General features: G+C 37.9%; 1 long non-coding RNA gene across 3 annotated transcripts; it reads left to right on the top strand.

Moving 5' to 3' along the window:
• Window positions 15,539-17,017, top strand: LOC104719450. 3 transcript variants are annotated; one of them, XR_756608.2, is made up of 3 exons: window positions 15,539-16,300; window positions 16,419-16,509; window positions 16,731-17,017. It is a non-coding gene; the product is annotated as an uncharacterized LOC104719450 (long non-coding RNA). The 3 variants fall into 3 exon arrangements; XR_756607.2 differs by having other exon boundaries at window positions 15,540-15,860; window positions 16,176-16,300; window positions 16,419-17,017; XR_756606.2 differs by having other exon boundaries at window positions 15,540-16,300; window positions 16,419-17,017.

The following is a 17,485-nucleotide window of genomic DNA, read 5'->3' as shown; positions in this document are numbered from 1 at the left end:
AGCCAACACTGGAGCGGTAGTCAACGTCTGTGACCAGACAAAAGGAACATCCTTCCCTGTCAACTTAGTCATAGGACGTGCTCTACTCGCAAACCCCTGCACAAACCTCCTGTAGTAACCTGCCAACCCCAGAAAACTCCTGATCTCCGTGGCATTATGCGGTCTAGGCCAATCCTTGATAGCCTGAATCTTCTCTAGATCTACAGAAACCCCATCTGTAGACACAATATGACCCAGAAAACCCATCTCCCGCTGCCAGAAACTATACTTGTGCAACTTGGCAAAAGACTTCTGCTCCCGCAGCTTCTCTAGAACTGCCCTCAAATGCATTGCATGCTCTTCAGGACTCTTAGAATAAACCAGGATGTCATCGATGAAGATGATGACAGACATGTCCAGGAACTCATGAAACACGCTGTTCATCAACCTTATAAACGTTGCTGACGTGTTTGTCAACCCAAACGACATAACCACAAACTCATAATGCCAATACCTCGTCTTGAAAGCAGTCTTCCTCATGTCTGCTTCATCTATCGGGATCTGATGATAACCCGACGCCAGATCTATCTTGGAGAACCAAGTAGCACCTCTCAACTGATCCAACAACTCATCGATCCTCATAAGAGGGTACTTATTCTTCACAGTGACCCGGTTGAGGCCCCTGTAATCAATACACAAGCGGAAACTCCCATCCTTCTTCTTAACGAATAACACCGGCGCTCCCCACGGTGATACACTAGGACGGATGAATCCCTTGCTCAACAAATCCTCTAGCTGCTTCTTCAGCTTTGCCATCTCTGCTGGAGCCATCCTGTAAGGAGCCTTGGATAACGGTGTCATCCCTGGTTCCAGTTCAATCGTAAAAGGAACGGACCGAGAAGGCGGTAATCTCTGCAATGACTAGAACACATCCTCAAACACCTCCACAACCTGAATACCGCTAACTATAGACTTTCCCACTGACTCTGGCATAGATATAGTAACCAAATAACCCTCATGGCCCTCCTCGATCATCTTTCCAACCTGAATGGCCGAGATCACGAGACTACCCGAAGTCGGTCTAATCCCCTGAAAAACCAACTTCCCTCCTGAGCGCTCAAAATCCACTCTACCCCGATGACAATCTAGATGAACCATATGCCGATGCAACCAGTCCATCCCCAAGATAACATCATACAGCTCCACTGGGCTGATAAGCAAATCCGCAGGCAAAGACTCTCCCGCGATCTGAATATCAATACCCCTCGCTCAACCAATAATTCTCAGAAACTTGCCTCCAGCAAGTCTAACAACTCCCGCACGCTCTCCGGGTTCTCCCATGATACCCACACTCTCTGCACACTCTGGTGTAATGAAGCTATGAGTAGCTCCAGAATCAAACATAAAATCTGCCCACCAACAAGGTCCCTACACAAACAAGGTCCCTACATAAACCTCATATGTTGAGAACCTAACACTTTATCACATGACAACATAAAATCTGAACTTACTAAGAATTCACAAAGACAGAGTACCAGAGATTATACCTGTGATCGTCCCGGCACTGGTTCCACCAGTCTCTGCAGTCGTGTAAACTCGTGGCGCCTGCTCAATCCGTGCCACCGGTTACCCTCCCGTCTGCGCCTGCTGCAACGCTGCAACTGCTACCAGCTGCAATTTAGGAGACAAGGGCCTGATGTGCCCTGGCTCCCTGCAATGATAGCATACACGAGCTGCTGTTGACGGAGCACTCCTCTTGGGACAGCTAGCAATCTTGTGATCCTTGCTCCCACACTTGAAACAACTCGCACCACTCGACATCTGCATAGCCTCCCACCTCCTCTTGGTTCCCTGCGCAGGCTTGTCGCCCTTACTAGAACCTCTCTGATGTTGAGCCTTACTAGGTTGAACTGTTGGGCTAGCCGCCACTGACTGTACCCGGATATCCACCTCGATCCCTGTTGCAGTCTCAACCAGCTCTGCATGAGAAACATAACTCCGACCTCTACAATGAACCCTCAAATCATCATGTAGGGCCCTCAAAAACCTCATGATCTGAGCCTCCTCAGACTCCATATCCCGACCCCCATACCTCAGAAGTCGACTGAACTCCAAGTCAAGCTCCCGCACTGACCGAGTCCCCTGAGCTAGCTGAAGGAACTGCGCCTCCAACCTATCTAGTGTNAATTTAGCATTACCAGTCAAATGGTGGACCCCAATGTCCACCCAAAACTCCTCAGGACATCTCAGAGTATGGAAGTTACATTCCACACTCGTCCTCCACGCCTCCGCAGCGGTAGGATCAGTACCTCCCGAAAACCCTCAAATAGTCACGTAGGGCCCTCAAAAACCTCCTGATCTGAGCCTCCTCAGACTCCATATCCCGACCCCATACCTCAGAAGTCGACTGAACTCCAAGTCAAGCTCCCGCACTGACCGAGTTTCCTGAGCTAGCTGAAGGAACTGCACCTCCAACCTATCTAGTGTCTCTCTAGGGAAATACTTGCAGTTGAACTCCAAGACGAAGTCAGCCCAAGACATCTCCCTCTGCACTCTCCTGGCTGCCACATAATCCCACCACAACTGAGCATCACCAGTCAAATGGTGGACCCCAATGTCCACCGAAACTCCTCAGGACATCTCATAGTCTGGAAGTTACGTTCCACACTCGACCTCCAGGCATCCGCAGCGGTAGGGTCTGTACCTCCCGAAAACCGCTCGGTACCAATACGGCCCATATCTGTCAACATGCTGATATAACGAGAATGGACCCCCACATCCGCAGCCACTGGCTGCCGCTCCTCCGCCACCACAGGTGGCACTACCTAAGTTTGAGCCGGTGCCACTGGCGGCAACCGCGCTATCAACTGTGCCACCAAACCCGCAAGGTTGACACCCAGGACTCCACCCACTAGGACTCCCACACATGGGGCCCTAACATCACCGGCTACTGGAGCATCAACACCGCCCCCTCCGGCCACACTCATGGAATCCCCCTGGACATTGTGCGACTCGCCAACACCCTCTGCTGTCACACTCTGGTCCGCAGCCTCACTAAACACTGGGACTCTGCCCCTACCACGACCATGTCGCGTCCACGACCATGACCACGACCAGCAACAGCATCCTCTCTAACCATCTTTGCCACCATGAACAGAAGGCTAAGTACACAATTATCTTAACACATAAACATAAACTCACCGTGGAATCACATTGTAGGCTCGAAGAGGATGTTCTAGGACTCCATTCCACACACAATTCACTAACTCACATAATCAATCAAGACATGCAATCCCAACATCAACAACCGAAACCTAGTGAACCCAAACCTAGAACCGTAAGGGCTCTGATACCAAACTGAAACGACATGACTCATTTTTTTTTTAAATAAAAAATAATAATAATAATAACTACAACTAGTGGTCCCATACCCACTAGCCACCTAGCCACAATCACAACCAACATCGGAATAACCAATACCAATAAAAATCCAATAAATAATAACCATTAATTAAATATAACAATAATCCAATAACCAATCATCAGAAAACATGAAACTACTAACCTAGCAATGTTTCTAATGCCCCAAATCTAGCAACCTAGCAATACCAGACAACATCCAATCGAGTCCCTAGAACATCCTCCTTTTCATTGCCTTTTGATTCCACGATCACACTTTGCCTTTACCTGCATCACAAACACAAATTGCAATGCATGAGTATTTTATAAACACTTAATAAGGCAATCCTCCCATCTACTGGGCTATACACACAAGTAATAGAGATAATCTAACCGTCAAACAACAATCCACAAACAAACCAGACTCTGCATCGACCGACACAAAGCTTGCATCGACCGACACCACCTGGGGACTGCATCGACCGATGCTTCCATTGCATCAACAGACGCATGCTCGACATCACGCGAAAACCCTAATTGCACCGACCGACGCCTCCCCATGGCATCGACCGATGCTCTTAGGTTAAACTGCGTTGTCCTCGCACTTGCATCGACCGACGCACAAAGTGCATCGATCGATGCACATGCCGAGCATCAATTTCTCCGAAGCTTCTCGCCGGATCTTCGTTCCTGCAACCACAAGACTCGATCCCAAGCCACAAGAAGATTCTGAATCACAAACAAGCAAGAACACGCTCCTAGGAAGCTCCTACAACGATCCCCGCTACAGATCTCTACAAAAACGCCTCCAATCTCCCAAAACTCACCAAAAACACCAAGAACACTCTTTCTCTCTTTTGTTTCTCTAAAAGGCAGCCTAAATCGACTAATGAGATAAAATAATCGATTTAAGGGTTTTCCTTTTCCCTTTGCCCAAAATGCAGTGTTTAACTTAAGTCGAAACGCAGAAAACTGAACCTACATCGACCGATGCACCACCAGCATCAACCGATGCATATCCCAAACCGAGATTCCGGTTCGAGGATGTTACAAAGCGATACTTTCAATAGATTTAGTTTAGAGGCCGGTACCTGAGACTTCCGCACTTGTTTGTTGCTGAAGATTTGTTGATAACCCATTTATTCGTACTTATTTGAGACAGATTCTTCCCCTTGGTTTGAAAGAAATGATTACATAACAGAGTTGAACATAACTCCATTGATACGAAGATAAAGTGTTAACCTATGCTGGGAGGTGATCGAAGCAGAGTCAGCCGATGGTGATAAGAACAATCTGGCGATAGCGTTGATTCTGCAATCCATACCAGAGGCACTTATTCTACAAGTAGGAGGTTTGAATGTAGCAAAGAAGGTTTGGGATACAATCCAAACCCGACATATAGGAGCTGAGAGGGTCAAAGAGGCTCACTTGCAGACCTTGATGGCCGAATTTGATAGGCTCAAGATGAAGGAAACAGAGAAGATTGATGACTTTGCTTATAGACTTTCTGAGATTACATCGAAGACTGCTTCCCTCGAAGACACTATAGAAGAACCAAAACTTGTGAAGAATTTCCTAAAGAGTCTTCCAAGAAAGAAGTTTATACATATCATTGCTTCCCTTGAAAAAGTATTGGACCTTAATACTGTAAGTTTCGAGGACATTGTTGGTAGGCTAAAAGCTTATGAGAAACGTATCTCCGAAGAAGAAGATACCGAAGAAGACCAAAGCAAACTCATGTATACTAATACTGAGACACAGAATCAAGACTACAGCGGAGACTATAGAGGTAGAGGATGTGGTGGAAGAGGTTTCAGAGGAAGGGGACGTGGTCGTAACAATTGGAGAGATCCGTCGCAGATTACCTATTTTTGATGTGACAAAGTAGGTCACTTTGCTTCGCAATGTCCGGGTAGATTGCTTAAACTGGGTTAGCAGAAAAAAAGGAGTGTGAAAACAAAGACATAGAAGAAGCTGATCATCTTATGATGCATGAGGTTGTTTATTTAAACGAAGAACACTACATACCGAGTAAGTTTGAGCAGAACATAGCTGGGAGTAATGTGTGGTATCTCGACAATGGTGCGAGAAACCATATGACTAGAGATCAGAGATATTTTGACACACTTGACAGATCAGTTACAGGAAAGGTAAGGCTCGGAGATGACTCAAGGATTGATATCAAAGGAAAAGGGACAATTGCTTTTGTTGACTCATATGGGAAGCCAAGTGTGATGTCAGAGGTGTATTTTATTCCTGATTTAAGAACCAATATCATAAGTCTAGGAAAGGCTACAGAAGTTGGTTGTAAAGTACGACTAAAAGGAGAGCATCTTACAATGTGTGACCAAGAAGGAAACCTACTGGTTAAAACAGAGAGATCCAAGAACCGGTTATACAAGGTGAACATGGGATTAACAAATAAAGTTTGTCTAAATCTCATTGCTGCAAGTGAATTAAGTAAATGGCATGCTAGAATGAGACATGTTAACCATGTCACTTTTTCAAGTATGTTTACCAATGAATATGTGATGGGAGGTCCAAAGACATCTATTGAAAAGGAGATGGCTAGAAGCATTCTAAAGCACATGAAGATGCCAAATTTCTTATGGGGAGAGGCTGTAAGACACTCTACTTACTTGTTGAATAGAGTGGTGAAAAGATCGCTGAAGGATCAAACCCCATATGAATGCTACAAAGGACGTAAACTAGCAGTTGGGTATGTTAGAGTCTTTGGATGTATTGCATATGCCAATACGGAGAAAGCTCACTTGAAGAAACTGGATGATAGAACTCGGGTTCTTGTTCATCTTGGTACCGAACCTGGTTCCAAGGCTTACCGTTTACTTGATGCAGAAACAAAGATAGTTATTGTTAGCCGTGATGTTGTATTTGACGAAACAAAAGGCTGGAACTAGAGTAAGAGTAAGCATAGCGAGAGTGAAGATGAGAGTTTTGAGACCATAATTGATGGTATAAGTGGTCAAGATCAAGGAGAGAACACAATCAGCATGACGCCAGAACGTCCTTTCATTAGGAGTAACTCCGCTAATGAGGAAACCGAAGAAGATGATCAGTATTGTGAAGCATCGGATAATGAGTCCAGACACATAGCAGAACCTTCTGCAATGACACCTGAAGTTGCAGGTAAGAGACATCGTAGTAAGCCAAAATACTTAGAAGATTATGTTTGCTATCAAATTCCAGTAGAAGAAGGAGAATTGGCGTTGATGTGTCTAAACAATGAACCAAAATCTTATGAAGAAACCAGTGAATCTGTGGATTGGAGACGAGCTTGTGAGGAAGAGATTGGTTCCATAGAAAAATTCAGAACTTGGGATCTCGTGGACACCTATATGAATGAAGCCAATTGGACTGAAATGGGTTTTCAAAATCAAAAGGAATTCGGATGGGAGCATCAACAAGTATAAGGCTCGACTAGTAGCTAAGGGTTATGTCCAAAAGTATGGTGTTGATTTTGAAGAAGTGTTTTCCCCGGTTGCAAGGATCGAAACAATAAGACTTCTTGTTAATCTTGCTGCATCTTATGGGTGGGAGATACACCATCTTGATGTCAAAACATCTTTCCTCCATGGCGAACTCAAGGAAACTGTATATGTTAGTCAACCAGAAGGGTTTGTCAAGAATGGTGAAGAAAGAAAGGTCTATAAGCTCAACAAGGCATTGTATGGAATAAGGCAGGCACCTAGGGCATGGAACAACAAACTGAATCAAATACTTATGGAATTTGGTTTTGTTAAATGCTCAAAGGAACCCTCTGTCTATAGGAAGAGCTCGGGTCGTGATCTCTTAGTTGTGGGAGTATATGTTGACGACTTGTTTGTCACAGGAACAAGACTAGAGCTCATCAAAGGGTTTAAGGATGAGATGTCGTCTATGTTTGAAATGAGCGATCTCGGTAAACATTCTTATTATCTTGGAATCAAGGTAGAACAACATCAAGGAGTAATAATGCTTAATCAAACGAGTTATGCGTTAAAGATTTTGGAAGAAGCTGGTTTGCAAAATTGCAACTTAGTTCACACGCCAATGGAAGCAGAGTTGATACTATCCAAAGCAGAGAAAGAAAAGGAGATTGATGCAACGGTTTATCGAAAGAGAGTTGGATGTCTAAGATATTTACTTCATACTAGACCTGACCTCTCGTATTGTGTTGGAATTTTGAGCAGATTCATGCAGAGTCCACGAGAATCACATGGTGCAGCATTGAGACAATGTCTAAGGTACTTAAGAGGAACGGTTGGATTGGGTCTGTCTTATGAAAGATCGAGAGTACCTAAGCTAATCGGTTACAGTGACAGTAGTCACAATGCCGACCCTATTGACAGGAGGAGTACTTATGGACACATATTTTACTTTGGTGAAGGACCAATCACATGGTGTTCAAGGAAACAAGATGTTGTGGCTTTGTCTTCGTGTGAAGCAGAGTTTATGGCAGGAACTGAAGCTGCAAAACAAGCAATCTGGTTGCAAGATTTATTGGCTGAGATCACTGGAAGTTCGCTTGAGAAGGTTATCATTCGTATTGATAATGAATCGGCTATTGCTTTAACGAAGAACCCTGTTTTTCACGGACGCAATAAACACATTCATCGACGATATCACTTTATAAGGGAGTGTGTTGAAAATGGACAATTAGAAGTTGAGCATGTTGTTGGCATCGAACAGAAAGCGGACATACTCACAAAAGCTTTGGGAAGAACTAAGTTCAAGGAAATGAGAGAGTTCATGGGAGTTAAAGATTTGGCAACATTGGAGTTCAAGCTTAAGGAGGAGTATGTTGGATTAAGCTTGAAAAGAGACTGACTTATCCTAAACCTATTTGGAATAAAGTTTCTTAGGAGATAAGGACTTGAGATTGTTTAGGAGTTATCTAAAGTTTGAGAGATTGTGTTGCAGAATATATAGAGCTTTAAGAGTTATTTAAAGTTTGAGAGATTGTGTTTGTGAGATTGTGAGAGTCTTAGGTTTTGAGCTATTTTCCTAAGATTATAATAAAGAGAGCAAATTCTTTTTTACTTCTCTTCTTCTTTCAATTACGAATCTTTGCGTTTCTATAATTTCAAGCATCACCAAGAATATGGAATTCCTTGTTTACAGGTTACTATAAAAACGTATGGGAAGCTAGAGAAGACGGAATCTACTTATCGCAGATAGAAAAATATGGAATTCTCGGTCAGCCTGTGTTCTTGTTTGGTTGGAATGTTCCTTTGACCTCATCAAGAGCTTCCTCGTTGGGATCGAGTTGTCTCTCTATAAAGCTTGTTAATCACCTCCTTGTTTTTGTTTTGTTTTATCTAGTTTTAGTTTATAAAATTTCTATTCTTTTATGAATTTTGGAAATTTGATTTTTAGTTCTGCTGGAACTTTTTTTACCCTCGATTTCTCCCAAGTGAACTTGGATTTTGTTTTCTTAGATTAATTTATTCCGATTCAACATGCACGTTCGGGCTTTGTTAATTTCCGATCGAATTATCCGAACTAATAATAACGTTCGTCCAACAATGGATCACACAAGTTTTAAGGTCTCATTTCGTCATTAGTTTTAAGCTCGTGGTATGGCTATAGTCAATATTACTCGTTTTATAGCAATTAGTCTTCTTTTCAATTCTTTTTTTTCTTACATAAAACTCCATTTGGTGGTGTATCGGCTAACTAACAATAATCGTGTATCTTTTAAATTTACTTGTAGTTTAATCCTAATAATTGCCCTATTGGGATGGTGTTTCAAACGTCAATTGCCCTATTGAGATGGTGTTTCAAACGTCAATCTATCATATTTGAAAGGATCACTACAAGAAAACAAGGTGATAACTGATGGATTTACTGACGGATACCAATCCATTATCGACGGCTTACCAAAAAATATCTGATAAAAGATTAGTTTGTCGATTGTTCATCAGAAAATTACTGACGGACAAAATCCGTTAGTAATCTGTTAGTTTTTGTAACGGATTACACACAGATATAAAATTTTTGTCGCGTGTGTCAAATTTTGGTATGTGTTTTCTGATACGTCGGAAATAACCGACGAAAAACTGACGGATATCAAATTTTCGTCGAATGTGTCAAAAGTTGGCGTATTTTTTTGATCCTTCGGTAATCCGTTAAAAATAACAAACGGAAAACCGACGGTTTACATGTGGATAGTGTAAAATTTTCCTACCTTAGCTCTGTAACGCACTTTTTTTTTATAAGCGATGTATAAAAGATGAGTTTTTAATGACTTACTACTCTTTTTTGAAACTACAATCTTCAAAAGTTATGTTTATATAGAGAAATAGGTTGTTTACCTAAAGTACTTATGGTCACTACAAGAAAATGAGTCTATTGTCACGTAATATTCCGTCACAATAATTCTTTTTCGTCACAACAAAAATATTGTTACGAATCTGTGACGATTGGTGAATGGTTACAATACACTGGTCACAAATTTTTATTAGTCACTAAAACGTAACAGGAGTTGCGACTAAATCATACATATCTATTTCGTCACCAAATGTAACGATTTGTAAACGTATCTAAAAATGTCACAATTTCTTACTAAAATTATCATCCCAAATATGTTTTATTTCATGACCGAAATCACGTATCAAGTTAGTCACTATTTACGACGCAGTTGTAGTCTCAACACGTCACACTTAGTGACCTGTTAAATGTCACTTTTCTGTTACGGTTACTAACTAAGAACATGTATCAAAACTGTCATTCATTATGACAAAACTTTAGTCTCAAACCGTCTCTCATGATTACAAAAAAAATCGTTGCTAATTGGTCAAAAATATCAACTAATACATCGTCTCAAAACCATCATATGTTGTGACCAGCATAACCGTTTTAAATAAGTCACTAATTATAACAAAAGCGTAGTCTCAAAATGTTACGAATGACGACTAAACATCTTCACCTAACTGTCACAAAAGTGTTGCATTTTGTTACTATTATTACGTTATAATTTTTAACTCATGAACACCAGCTATTTGTGCCAATTTTTATCTCTATCCAGCTGACATATTGTTTTTCTTGTAGATTACCGAACTAGATCACCTTATAGTTGACGAGAGTGACATAGAGGAAGATAATATGTCGAGTATTTTTCGAAAACCTGCGAGGAAGCAAGATTATAGAATAAGAACAGATAATCAGAATAGCACTAAAACAACAACCATTGAATCAAAAGTGATTTCTTTGAAAAGCCGAGTTAATTACCTAGAAGACGAAGTAGAAAAATTGCATGATCTTATTAAGTCTTTGATATCAAAGGTACATTATGTTGACTATCTATTTTGTTTATATTTAAAAAATAATTAAGTGGTGGACAATAGACATGAGATTAACATTATTTTATTTATATTCATGCTGTTTCAGGAATTAAAAAGGTGAACATGAGATGGATGGACATGAAGCAAGCCTAAGATGAATGCTTTTTTTTTCAACCCTAAGATGAATATTTAACTATAAGTTAAAATAGTTATCTACTTTAAAAGAATGTAATTTTTTTTAGTTATTAATCTATATTTTCCTTAATACAACACAATGAATATTCTCCATATTAAAAGGTCACAAATGTGTGACAAATAATTTTGTCTCAAATAATCGTCACTATTTGTGACTACATGATTGTAGTAAAACCGTCACACTTGTTACAATTAATAATATCGATATTATTTAGTCTCTAATAGAGACAATTTTTTCTGACAATTTAATTCTTAATAATATTGTGATGAAATAATTACGAATTTATGACTGAAAAGTTTTGTCACAATAAAGTATCTAAACGGTCACAAATTTGTGACAAAAAAATTTCGTCTCAAACTAACGTCACAATGACAGTTTTTTCTTGTAGTGGGTGTAGTATTATAAATCTTATGGATAAGTATTTTCCATTTATCTTTGAATTTTTTTTCCTCTAATTTAATCATATAGATGTTTATTTTCACAAATAATTCCATGGTTAGTAGATTTATTATGTATTATATGAATATTTGTCAATAAAAATTATGAAATTAAGAGTTTTAATCTTAAATCTGTCAGTAATCCATTAGAAACAACCGACGGAAAATCGACGAATATAATATTGACAAAATTCGTATATATGTCGGTAATCTGCCAAAAATAAATGATGGTTTACTCACGGATGTTGAAATTTTGCCTACGAACCATATACAAAGAAATTTTTGAAACTCCGGAAATAAAAATTTTAGTCATAACAGACGAGCTATCAATCGGTACCGTCGATATCACCAAAGCAATTCATCTTTTTCTCCCCATATCGTTTTTTATTTTTCCCAAAAGCTTCCTCATATCCTCTCTCCAGCGATGCCTAATCTCCAGTGATTACCTCCCTCCAATCCTGCGAGTCTCTCCCTCCACTCTTGTTGTAGGGATTAAAAGGTCCGTCGTTTCATATTTCAAACGAGCATTCGTCATTAATTGATTAGTGTGTATAGATCGATGTTTTCAATAAATAAAAATGGAAAGTATGTGATGTGATACATTTACTATTGTAGTTCTTTACTGCATCACTACTCAGATATGTGGCATTTCCCAAATTGATCATAATTAATTAATTTTTGATTTTTTGGCAAATGTTTTGTAAAAACTCTCTGCAATTCAATAAATACCTTGGAATATGATAGCAAAGTAAAGACTGTCAAAAAGGCGAAGCGATAAGTTTTCAAATAGTTATAGATCAAAATTCTTTTTCTTTTTTGGAACATATCCAAAATTAATAAAACATCCACCTACATATCGCTATAATAATCCCTAAAAGAAGATGCCCATTATATTGTGTTCATTAGACAGAATTAAGAAATAGAATCATGGATTTATCATGACTGACTTACTGATGGGTACCAATCCATTGGTAATTACCGACGGCTTCTCAACGGATATATGATAGAAGATTAGTTTGTCGATTGTTCAGTGGTAAATTACTGACGGACAAAATCCATCGGTAATCCATTAGTTTTTCTGATAGATTATAGATGAATATCAAATTTTCGTCGAGCGTGTCAAATTTTGGTCGGTGTTTTTTGTACATCAGTAATCCATCAAAAATAAAACACAGAAAACTAACAAATATCAAATTTTCGTCTAGTTTGTCAAAAGTTGATCAGTTTTTTGATTCGTTGGTAATCTAAAAGCAATAACCGACGGTTTACATGTGGATAGTGTAAAATCTTTCTACCTTAACTCCATAACGCACTTTTGTTATAAGCAATGTATAAAAGTGAGTTTTCAGTGACTTACTACTCTTCTTCTAAACTATAATTTTCAAAATTTTTGTTTTTATAGAAAATAGGTTGTTTACCTAAAGTACTTAGGTTGAAATTAGTTTTTTCTCTAATTTAATCATATAGAGGTTTTTTCACAATCATTTCCATGGTAAGTATATAATAAGTATTATATGCATATTTGTCAATAAAAATTATGAATTAAGATTTTTAATCTTAGATTGGTTGGTAATCCGTCAGAAATAACCGATAGAAAATCGACTAATATAATATTGAATTTTTGTTTATATACGCTGGTAATCTGTTGGAAAAAACCGACGGTTTACCGACGGATATCGGAATTTTTCTAGTGAACAAGATACAGAGAAATTTTCGACCCGTGGGAAATTAAAAATTTTAGTCATAACCGACAAGCTATTCGTCGGTTATTCTGTCCGTACCGTCGATATCACTAAAGCACTTCATCTTCTTTTCCCCATATCATTTTTATTTTTTCCAAAATCTTTCTCAATTTTTCTCTCCAGCGATGCCTAATCTGCAGCGATTACCTACCTCCAATCCTGCGAGCCTCCACTCTTGTTTCAGAGATTAAAAGGTCCGTCGTTTCATATTTCAAACGAGTATTTTTCATTTATTAATTAGTGTGTATAGATCGATGTTTTCAATAATTAGTGTGTATAGACTGTCAAAAAGGCAATGTAAAGACTGTAAAAATTATGAAATTAAGAGTTTTAATCTTAAATATGTCAGTAGTCCGTCAGATATAACCAACGAATATAATATTGACAAAATTTTGATATACGTAGGCAATCTGTCGGATATAACCGACTGTTTACCAATGGATATCGAAATGTTTCCCGCAAACTCGATAGAGATAAATTATCGTGACGCGGGTAATGAAATTTTTTATTCATAACCGACGAGCAACCCGTCGGTTATTCCGTTGGTACCATCGATATCACAAAAGGACTTCATCTTCTTCTCCCCATATCGTTTTTATTTTTCCCAAAATCTTCCTCAAATCTTCTCTCCAACGATGCTTGATCTCCAGCGATTACCTCCCTCAAATCCTGTGAGTCTCTCCCTACAATCCTGCGAGTCTCTCCCTCCACTCTTGTTGCAGAGATTAAAAGGTCCGTCGTTTCATATTTCAAACGAGCATTGGTTATTTATTGATTAGTGTGTATAGATTGATGTTTTCAATAAATAAAAATAGAAAGTATGTGACGTGATACATTTACTATTGTAGTTCTTTACTGCGTCACTACTTAATTATGTGGCATTTTTCCAATTGATCAAAGTTTATAAATTTTGAATTCTTGGCAAAAGTTTTGTAAAAACACTCTTCAATGCAATAAAGACCTTGGAAAATGATAACAATGTAAAGACTGTCAAAAAGGCGAAGCGATAAGTTTTCAAATATTTATAGATCAAATAAATTTTTGTTTTTTGGAACATTTCCAAAATTGATAAAACGTCCACCTACATAGCCACATATATATAATAATTCATAAAGAAGAGGTACATTATATTGTGTCCATTAGGCAGAATGAAGAAATAGAAACATGGATTCGTCAAAAAAACAAAAACACCACATAGCATCAACACAAATAAAACAGGAGGGATGATCAAACGAACCACGCTGCACTAGAAGAAAACAAAATGATAATTGATGGATTTACTGACGGGTACCAATCTGTTGGTAATTTCCTACGGCTTAACGATAAATATCTGATACAAGATTAGTTTATCGGTTATTTGTCGGAAAATTATTGACCGACAAAATCTGTCGATAATCAGTTAGTTTTTCTGACGGATATCAAATTTTTGTCGCGTGTGTCAAGTTTTGGTCGGTGTTTTTTGATATGTTGGTAATCCGTCGGAAATAACTGATGGATATCAAATTTTTGTCGGGTGTATCAAAAGTTGGTATTTTTTGATACGTTGGTAATCTGCCAGAAATAACCAGACGGAAAATCGATGGTTTACATGTGGATAGTGTAATCCGTTAGATGTTTATTTTCACAAATAATTCCATGGTTATATATGTATATATGTCAATAATAATTATGAAATTAAGAGTTTTAATCTTAAATTCGTTGGTAATCCATCAGAAGTAACCAACGAATATAATATTGATAAAAAAATTATATACGTCAGTAATCTGTTGGATATTTTCGACAGATTACCGACGGATATCAAAATTTTGCACGCGAACCGGATACAAAGAAATTTTTGAGACGCGGGAAATGGAAAATTTTAGTCATAACAAACGAGCTATCTGTCGGTTCTTCCCATATCATTTTTACTTTTCTCAAAATCTTCCTCAAATCCTCTTTCCAGCGATGCCTAATCTCCAGCGATTACCTCTCTCCAATCGTGCTTAGTTCTCTTAGATTTTTTAGGAATATGATAGATTTGTTAGGTTTGATAGTTGGTTCTATTTAGGTGTTATTGATTTGATGAATTTGTTTATTAGAGATGTGTAATAGATTTGTTAGACTTGGGTTTATTGGATTTGACGAATTGGTTTTGATGAATTGGATTTGGTGAATTTGTTTAGTTTTTTACGGGGATGGGTGTAAGATTTTTATACATTTTATAATTTTTTGATAAATTTTGTCTAGTTTTTTACAATGGTTTCTAATAACTTCAACTATTGATTTTATACATTTGATTTATTTTTCTTTGATATTTATTTTCAATTAAGTATATAATGTCTCTTCTGCATTTAATTATTTAAGTATTTAGATAATATATATGTATAGTATTAATACAATAAAACTTTCATGTTTTTCACCGGGCTTCTGACACCTCAGCTTCATTAATGAAGGTGATACATCAATAAAAAAAAGTTAACCAATCCAATTATAACATTGATACACATCATCTGTAATTTTCCTTACCTGTCAAATAACATTCTAATAATCTCAAATTTAAGCAAAAGGTCCCAAAATCTCAATTCTCCCTTCACCGTACCCCTAGATTATCTTCGGACTGTTGAGAGACGAGAACATCGAGCAGAAGGTTGTCAAATTCGTCAAATTTTGATCTGAACGAAGCTTTGAAAACAACTTCAGGGTCATCTTTGGTTTTGGTTGAAGGAGTAGACGAAGAAGTCGAAGGAAGCTGAGAGAGGAGAGGTCAGAGGAGTAAAAAAGGATTGAAGTGAGCTGAGGTGACCCTTAGCCTTGCGTCAATCGAAATGGGTTCGGCTTGAATTCAGTAAAGTTCTCTGCTTTTTTTCCTACCCTGTGTTTGTTTTCGTGATGTGAATATTGAGCGAGAATTGGGTTTCGTTACGATCTGTGTAGCAAAAACTGTTTTAGGGTTCCGATAAAGTTACCTTTTTTTGGGGTTTTAGACTCCATTCTGGGTAACTTATCTCTTGTTGGGACTCCAATGTCATATAAATCTCTCAATTCGTTTAATTTGTGGTATTTTATTATTTAACAGTTACTTTCATTTATGTTTTTTTCATTTTTCTGTTAGTTTAACCTATGTGTTTGAAATTTTAAATTACTATGAATGATGGTGAAGAGAAGAGTAATGATCTGGAGAAGAGTCAAGAAGTCTCTTAAAACGACTTTAGCGTTTTGTTTGCTCTTCTCCTTCAAGCGTCTTCTCGCTTTGCCGCTTGATCATGTTGTTTGTCTTTCATGGTGGTTAGTTTCTTCTTCTTAAGTTTGGTGGCTTAACTTCTTTTCTGACTTTACCAATGTGTTATTATCTCTCTATTTATTAAAGTTTTATTTCTCTGTTTCTTTGTGGGTGATTTTGCAGAGAATAAAGTTTTCTACTTTGTAACAAATTCTCAAGCTTATCTGAATATATGGTACTAAATTCTCAAGCTTTATCAAGGTTCATGCGTTGAGTGAGTTTAAACATATTGTTGTGGCTCATTTCATGGATAATCTCTCTTTTTTTTTTGGGTCCTTTCACTTCTCATGCTGTTGGATCTCATGTTGTTGCAATTCTTGTGATTCTTGATCTTGAATCGGATTCAAAATATGGGTTGATGCAACCAACTAAGGTTTCTTTGATTGTTGATATGTTGAATGATGGATGTAATGAGACCAAAATCAATTGTGCTAGACTGATTACAGGATTGAGGGAAGAGAAGGGGTTTAGAGCAGAGCTGGTCTCAGGTCATAGTTTGCTTGTTGGGCTAATGAGATTGGTTAAGCATAAGAGACATATAAATGGAGAGCTTCCCGTGCTCTTGGGATGCTTAAACCAGACAAGTTTGAAGCTTGATGGTTAGCATTGGAGCATTGCCCCAATTAGTCGATATATTACTGTCTTTAGACTTAAAATGTTTGGAATTAGTGTTTTCTTATTTTTGATGCTTTTTGTTCAGATTAGTGTTTCAGTTGTTTTCATGTCCATGCCTGGTAACCTTTCTTATCTTTCCAAGCTACTTCTTCGGCTTCTCATTTGTTGTGTACTGTTGTAATAACGTGATACTGTTTCCCAAAAGAAAGTATCACAAAATATCATTGACATCGGAAAGTAATATTAAGACTTGGTCTCCACGTCAATATAGAAGTATACTAAAATTACCTAAAATAGTTAACATTGTGTTCGATTGTAAAAAAAAATGATCTCCATCATCATTCTTTCTTTTACGTTTCCATCATCATTGATATTATATTTTAGGAACGTTTCGTATGATAATTAGTATTACGTTAGTTTTAAAGCAAAAAGTGGCCATGAAATTATGTAGCTAAGCATCATGAATTCTAAAGGGTTTGTGAGTGAAAAACATCCCTAAACTTATTTATTAAGGTAATAAAATGAAAATATATTCAAAAACTAAATTTATGATATAAAAAACTCAAGTGTCATAC

Source organism: Camelina sativa, chromosome 10 (assembly GCF_000633955.1).
Source record: "Camelina sativa cultivar DH55 chromosome 10, Cs, whole genome shotgun sequence".
Classification (NCBI taxonomy): Eukaryota; Viridiplantae; Streptophyta; class Magnoliopsida; order Brassicales; family Brassicaceae; genus Camelina; species Camelina sativa.
Note: the sequence above shows the minus strand (reverse complement) of the source record. Positions and strands in the feature narration are given on the sequence as shown.